Source organism: Oxyura jamaicensis, chromosome 1, assembly GCF_011077185.1.
Source record: "Oxyura jamaicensis isolate SHBP4307 breed ruddy duck chromosome 1, BPBGC_Ojam_1.0, whole genome shotgun sequence".
Classification (NCBI taxonomy): domain Eukaryota; kingdom Metazoa; phylum Chordata; class Aves; order Anseriformes; family Anatidae; genus Oxyura; species Oxyura jamaicensis.
The window spans coordinates 156,925,710-156,932,213 of record NC_048893.1 but is presented as its reverse complement, the minus strand read 5'-3'; positions in this window follow the sequence as shown (position 1 = coordinate 156,932,213).

Sequence of the window (6,504 nt, the reverse complement as noted above, 5' to 3'; positions counted from 1 at the left end):
CCTTTTCCTTTTCCTTTTCCTTTTCCTTTTCCTTTTCCTTTTCCTTTCCCTTTCCCTTTCCCTTTCCCTTTCCCTTTTCCATTGCCTTTCCCTTTCCCTTTCCCTTTTCCAATGAAACTATACTATACTTAGTTTAATTAAAAACATTACACTTCTCTAAAAAACCCTCCTCACTATCTATTGGGAACATTTTCAGTTCTGTTTTAGAATTAACCACAAATTAAACCTCAATGCTAAATGCCAAAACAAATAGCTAACTCCATCTATTCCTTTTTTTTTTTTTTTTTTTTTTTTTCCTTAGATATAGACCACCGAATATGAAATGCATTGTGGACATAAAGAAAAAAAGGCACAGTGGTGTCATGTATCTAATAGCTCTCTTAGCTCTAGAGTAGGGTTAAAGCCATTGATGACATTTCAGATCATTGTTACAGATGAGAGTTCTGTGTTTACTTTCAGGAGTTCAGACTTCAATCTAGCAACTTAAAATTACAAATGTTCTTAAAAGAGAAGTGAGGATACAAGTTCAAGTTTAGATCTGTTACTTAATACTGTAAAAAAAGTACACAGACTACAAGACACAATGTCATTTATGACTCCACTGCCTAAATACATTCATAAGTATTTCATATTAACAATGATGAATACAGAACAGGACCAAATAGGAAAAAGACCAATATGGTTTTTGACATGTGTTTTCATGCTAATTGCTAAAATAATTTAAGAAAATGTCTATGTATGACTTTGAAATAGAAAAATAGAAAACAATTTTCTTTAATTTATAAAGCTATAGCAAGCATCAGAGAATATTTGGAAACAGAGGTCAAAGTGTAATCTTGAAGTTAAACTGAACAAGCAAAGACAGGAAGTATATCATAAAAGAATAGAATCATAGAACAGCTTGGGTTGGAAGGGACTTTAAAGATAATCTAGTTCCAAGTCCCCTGAAAGGGGCAGGGATGCCATCCATGAGATCAGATTGCCCAGGGCCTTGAACCTGGTCTTGAACACCTCCAGGGATGGAACATCTGCAGCTTCTCTGGGCAACCTGTTCCAGTGATTCATCACCCTCTGAGTGATCACCTTCCTCCTAATATCTAATCTAAATCTCCCTTATTTTAGTTTAAAAACATTCCCCCTTGTCTTAGCATTATCTGCCTGAGCAAAAAGTTGTTCTCCATCTTTTCATAAGTACCCTTTAAGTGTTGAAAAGCTGCCATTGGATGTCATGTGGATCCATGTTAAAGACCTTGCAGAAGTCCAGGTAGATGATATTGGTTGGTCTTCCCTTGTTAATCAATGCAGTCACTCCATCACAGAAGGCAACCAGATTCATTAGGCACAGTTTCTCCTGGTGAAGCCATACTGGCTACTTCAGATCACCTCCTTGTCCTGCATGTGTCTTGACATTGCCTCCAGGAGAATCTTTTCAGTTATCTTTCCAGGCACAGAGGTGAGGCTCACTGGACTGTAGTTCCCCAGGGCCTCCTTTTTAAGAATGGCAGTGATGTCTTACTTTTTCTTGTCACCAGGGACCTCACCTGACTTCCAGAACTTTTCAAATATATCATGGAGAGAGTTTTGTCAACTCCATGAGCCAGTTCCTTCATGACCTATGTCATTGGGCCCCACAGACTTCTACCTGTTCATTTCCATTAGGTGGTCTTGAACCTTCCCTTTGGTTACAGTAAGAGGGACTTTAGTTCCTCAGCCCTCATTTATTCATTAGTTGCATCCCAAGGAATATTTATTTAGGAGAAAGTAGGTTAGGATCAGTAATGCAGTATCATTATGTCAATTCAGCTGCTTCCCAGACTCATCAGAGACATCCCCCAGTGTAAGTTATAGTTTTGGGTGCTAGTAGTAGGTGGTGCACAACTTGGAATGCAACAAGAGAAATCATGGAACCACAGAATAATTTGAATTGGAAGGGTATCTGGAGGTCACCTAAACTAACCTCCTCCTCAAAGCTTGTCCAATTAGATCAAAATGTTCCAGGCCTTGTTCAAGTTGGAACTATTAATATTTCTGGTTATAAAATTTCCACAGCTTATTTGGACAGTGCCTTCCTGTATTTGATTGCTTGCATAGCAAAGATTTTTCTTTTATGTAGGCATATTTTGTAAATGTTCCAGACTGTGTTCTGAATCATTTTGAGGACTCCTGTTTTGTCTTTATAGCCCTCTATTAAGTAGCTGTAGACAGATACTACCTTCTTGGTAGCCTCAGCTGGAATCACTCCAGTGTGTCCACGTCTTTTGTGTACTAGGAAGCCCAGTACTGAACACAATACTCCATTAGTCTCAGTGCTGAACAGAGGTGAAGGATCTTTTTTCTTGACCTGCTGGCTATACTCTCGCTAATGCAGCCCAGGATGCTGCTGGTATTCTTTGCTGCAAGGAAACATTGCTGTTTCATGGTGAATGTATTGTCCACAAGGACACATGACTCACTTTCCATATGATCAACACACAGCATGTACTGGTGCATAAGTTTATTCCTCCCCAGGTACGGGACTTGGCACCTACCTTTGTTGAATTTCAGGAGATTCCTGTAAACCTGTTTCACTGTCTTTCAAAGGTCACTTTAGGTAGCAGCCTTGACCTGAAATCTGGTCCCTGCAATTTGACACACACGAAGTTGTTGAATGTGTACTCTCTCCTATTATGCATGTCCTTAAAAAAAATCAAAATAATAAAAACAAACAAAACAAACAAACAAACAAACAATCTTCCCTGATACTTATTTCCAAATTTAACTAACCACCTGTTGAACTCTTTTAGCCTGATGGTCTACCCAATTTTCCAGCTTCTTATCATCTATTTATTCTGTACACATCTCACAAATCTGTCTACCATAGTACTATGGTATTCGATGCTAAAGTTAATTTATACAAGCTGTAATGTTCTTACATCTCACATAGACCTAGCTGTCTCATTACAAAAGACAAGGTTGGTCAAATATTATTTGCCCTTGGTAAATCCATACTGTCTGTTCCCAATCACTTTGTACTTCTTGTCCTAGTAACCTGCTTCCAGGATATTTTCTTCATAGTTTTCTTGGGGATTGAGGCAAGGCCCACCAACTTGTACTTTCAATATTCTACTCTTTTTTTTGAAGATAGATAGATGTGATGCTGTGATGCTTTTCTTTGTTTGCTTGTTTGTTTGTTGTTATTGTTTTCTTTTTTTTTTTTTTTCTTTCATCATGAATCTCATATCGTTGCCTTGACCTTCCAAAGAGAGTAGAAAGAATGACTTTGGGCAGCTCCCTCAGTAACCTTAGATGCATCCTGTCTAATCCTATGGATTTATGAATGCACAAGTTACTTAAGTGTTTCCTGACTGGATACAGTCACTGTGGGAGCAGCTTCACTTCCATAGGCTCTGTTAAAGAGTTAAGCAACCAGGAAGGCCTGAGGGCAGTCCTAATCAGTGAAAACTAAGGTTTAAATACAGTCCCCAGTGTCACTGAGCAATAGGATACCATGACCTTTTCTCTCACTTTTGATGTGCTCGTGGTCTATCTGTCTGCCCTGATGCCTGCTTGGATAAGCAGCAAGACCTAATAGTCTCAGGACTGGAAAAGTCTTGGCAATCTCTCAGCAACATTCCACATCGGAACACCACACAACAGCAAATTTCCTGAGACATCAAGTCAGGTTAGCAGATGTTTGCTCCCATCCCTTACTGGACAAATTTTCTGGTTACTATCATCTGCCACTGTGGTGCAGACTTGTCTGAGACTCAGCCGACACTGGTGTTTTCCATCTCAGAGCTTCTTCCTCCTTACCTGTTGCCAGGGCAATATACCTCTTCTGAAACTGCAGATATGCTGTCTGTTTTCAGAAGGCAACATCCTTTCTTTCCTATCTTTCTTGCCATTGGCCCTACTACTCCCTTCATCATGGTCTCTTCTGATATTTTCATACAAAAGTAATATACTGGTGGACAACATTTGATCTCATTTGTGTCTTAATCTCACTGTGGGTGACTCACAAACGGCCCTCTGGGCAATCGGAACAGGACAGCAGTAAAGAGAGATGAAGAAGACAGGGCATATTGTAGAATTCTAAACATTCATGTACATAGAGCAAATGGAGATGATTAGTTAATGCTTAGAAAAATAGATAGGAAATCATTTTATTACAAAGGCAGTAGAAATGTCACACAGTCAAAAATGGTCCAGGTGGACCTTTGTCCCAGAGAGAAAAAAAGGAGAGAACAGAGAAATCATAACTGTAAAGAGCTCTCCCTGTTTCAGTAACATTAAGAGCTTCTCTAATAAATAAGATTGGCAGGGGAAATATTTTGCAATATACAGTACAATTTAAAAGAGATATTAGGCACTTACATTTCCACTCATGACTCTTCCTCTGATATTTTGAAGGACAATTGGTCTCTTGTCTCTTTCATACATTCTTTTCTTTATGAATGTGGAAGAAGCAGAGAAATCTTCCTGGGCAGATGTATTCTCACTTGTTAAGAGAAACAAAGTTTACATATTGCAAAAGCAATCTGTAGTGTTTAGAAGACATTAGTATAGAAGAAGAATGTTAAAGTGTGTAGCAGGGCTACATACATAATCAGTGAGTGAATGTAAGCTGAATCTGGTAGGTCTGTTACATACCTACCAGTATATAATACAATATATCTTTTTTTTTTTTTTTTTTTTTTTTTTTTTTTTTTTTTTTTTCCTGTACGATTTTGCAGTTCTTGCAGTTCCACAGTGGTTAACTTCAATTCTAATAATATTATTACAGAAATCAAAAGCTCTAGCTTTTTCAAAGACCTTCTAGCATGAAAGCAGGCTATTATCATATTGCACTGCCCTCTGCCACTGAAGTACTAAAAAACTGTCTTTTGTCTCTGTCATTATATAAGTGCAGGTAAGACTCCTACAGTGAACAATTTCTAATGAGACAGGTGGGCATTCTGTCACTACAGTTTGCACAACCTTTCTAGTTTGTACATGAGGATCATCACTTCTGAATGTACCACTATGCTACCTTACTCAAACCTATGCTCGAGTATGATGAGTGGATTGCAGGCTATACATACCTTTAGGAAAAGCGATCCTGCCCTGCACCAGAATTTCATTTTTCTGGTCAATACAGTCCTGTGCATCAATGCATATTAAGTGAAAAAATTCTACTGTAACCTGCCTAAAATCTAGGACAGAGAATGTCATCATCTGACAATAAAGCTATAGGTGTATTTCTTCAGAAAACATCCAGTCTTATGGAGAGAATTCACTAAAACTTCATGCCCCAGTGGCCTCGAATCTTTCACTATGGTTATCATATATGTCAGTTGGACCTGGCACTTAGGGACATGTTTTAGTGGGTGATGTTGGTAGTAGGGTGATGGTTGGACCAGATGATCTTGCAGATCTCTTCCAACCTTAATGATTCTATGATTCTATGATTCAGTCAGGTTTACCTAGACTCCCACCCAAAGTAACTCATAATCTTGCTTGTAGCGAGTCATAATAATACTATGAGAAGGTGATCTAACCTCAGAGAGCTGTCAAAATGAATTGTGGCTGCCAATCAAACAAGCATTTAAAAATAAATATGACTGCAAAGGCCCAAAGGCATTAAGGGAAAAAAAAAAAAAAAAAAAAAAAAAAAAAGTGATTGCAAATTAAAATCTCTCCACCAGATGGAAAAGTGGGACCACCTGGCAAAAGCCCAGAAATCATTTTTGTTTTGTATTTAAGTTTTTTTGGATGCATGCCACCAAAACAAATCCAGCACCTGCTTCTGCAGCTGCTGCACAGGGAAACCATAATTCCTTAGGCTATAAATTGCACAACAGATATCAGAGTAACTCAATTGATGAGTGATCTGTAAGGGACTGGAGACTTCCTAATTTTCATCCTTATGATCTGTGAATCCAAATGCAGGTAGAGACATAATTTTAAACAAAACCTATTATTGATAGAAGTTAATTTTGTATCCTAAAAATAAAATAGATAAATAGATAAAATCAATTTTAATTCAGATATGCATAAATGTGTCCATGCAAAGTACTTAGCCTATGAGTTGCAAATTAAAAGATATATTTCATAAACCATTGTCTCCTTTTAACCCTGAGTTGACATACAGCTCAACACCCTAGAAATCAAAGATCTGCCTACAAGATGACAGGTATGATGTTCTCTGCTGAAATGATAAGGTTGATCAGCTGCTGCTTTCTGTAAACTAAGTCAAAAAACCTTAAACTAGCTATACAATAAAGAGGATCAATGTGAAGGATGGAGTGAGACAAGATCCTTATTGTGTAGATAGTAATAAATGGTATAATAGAAAATTAATAGCTCTTACCTCAGCTGGGGTCTGAAATGTGCCTTTTTTGAATTTTGTTTGAATTTAAAGGTCATTTTTTCCACTAATCTCTCTCAGACAGGTTCAAGGAAAAGTAAAAAACTATTTTTACACAAAAGTGGCATGGCCTCCTGTCCTGTCCTGTCCTGTCCTGTCCTGTCCTGTCCTGTCCTGTC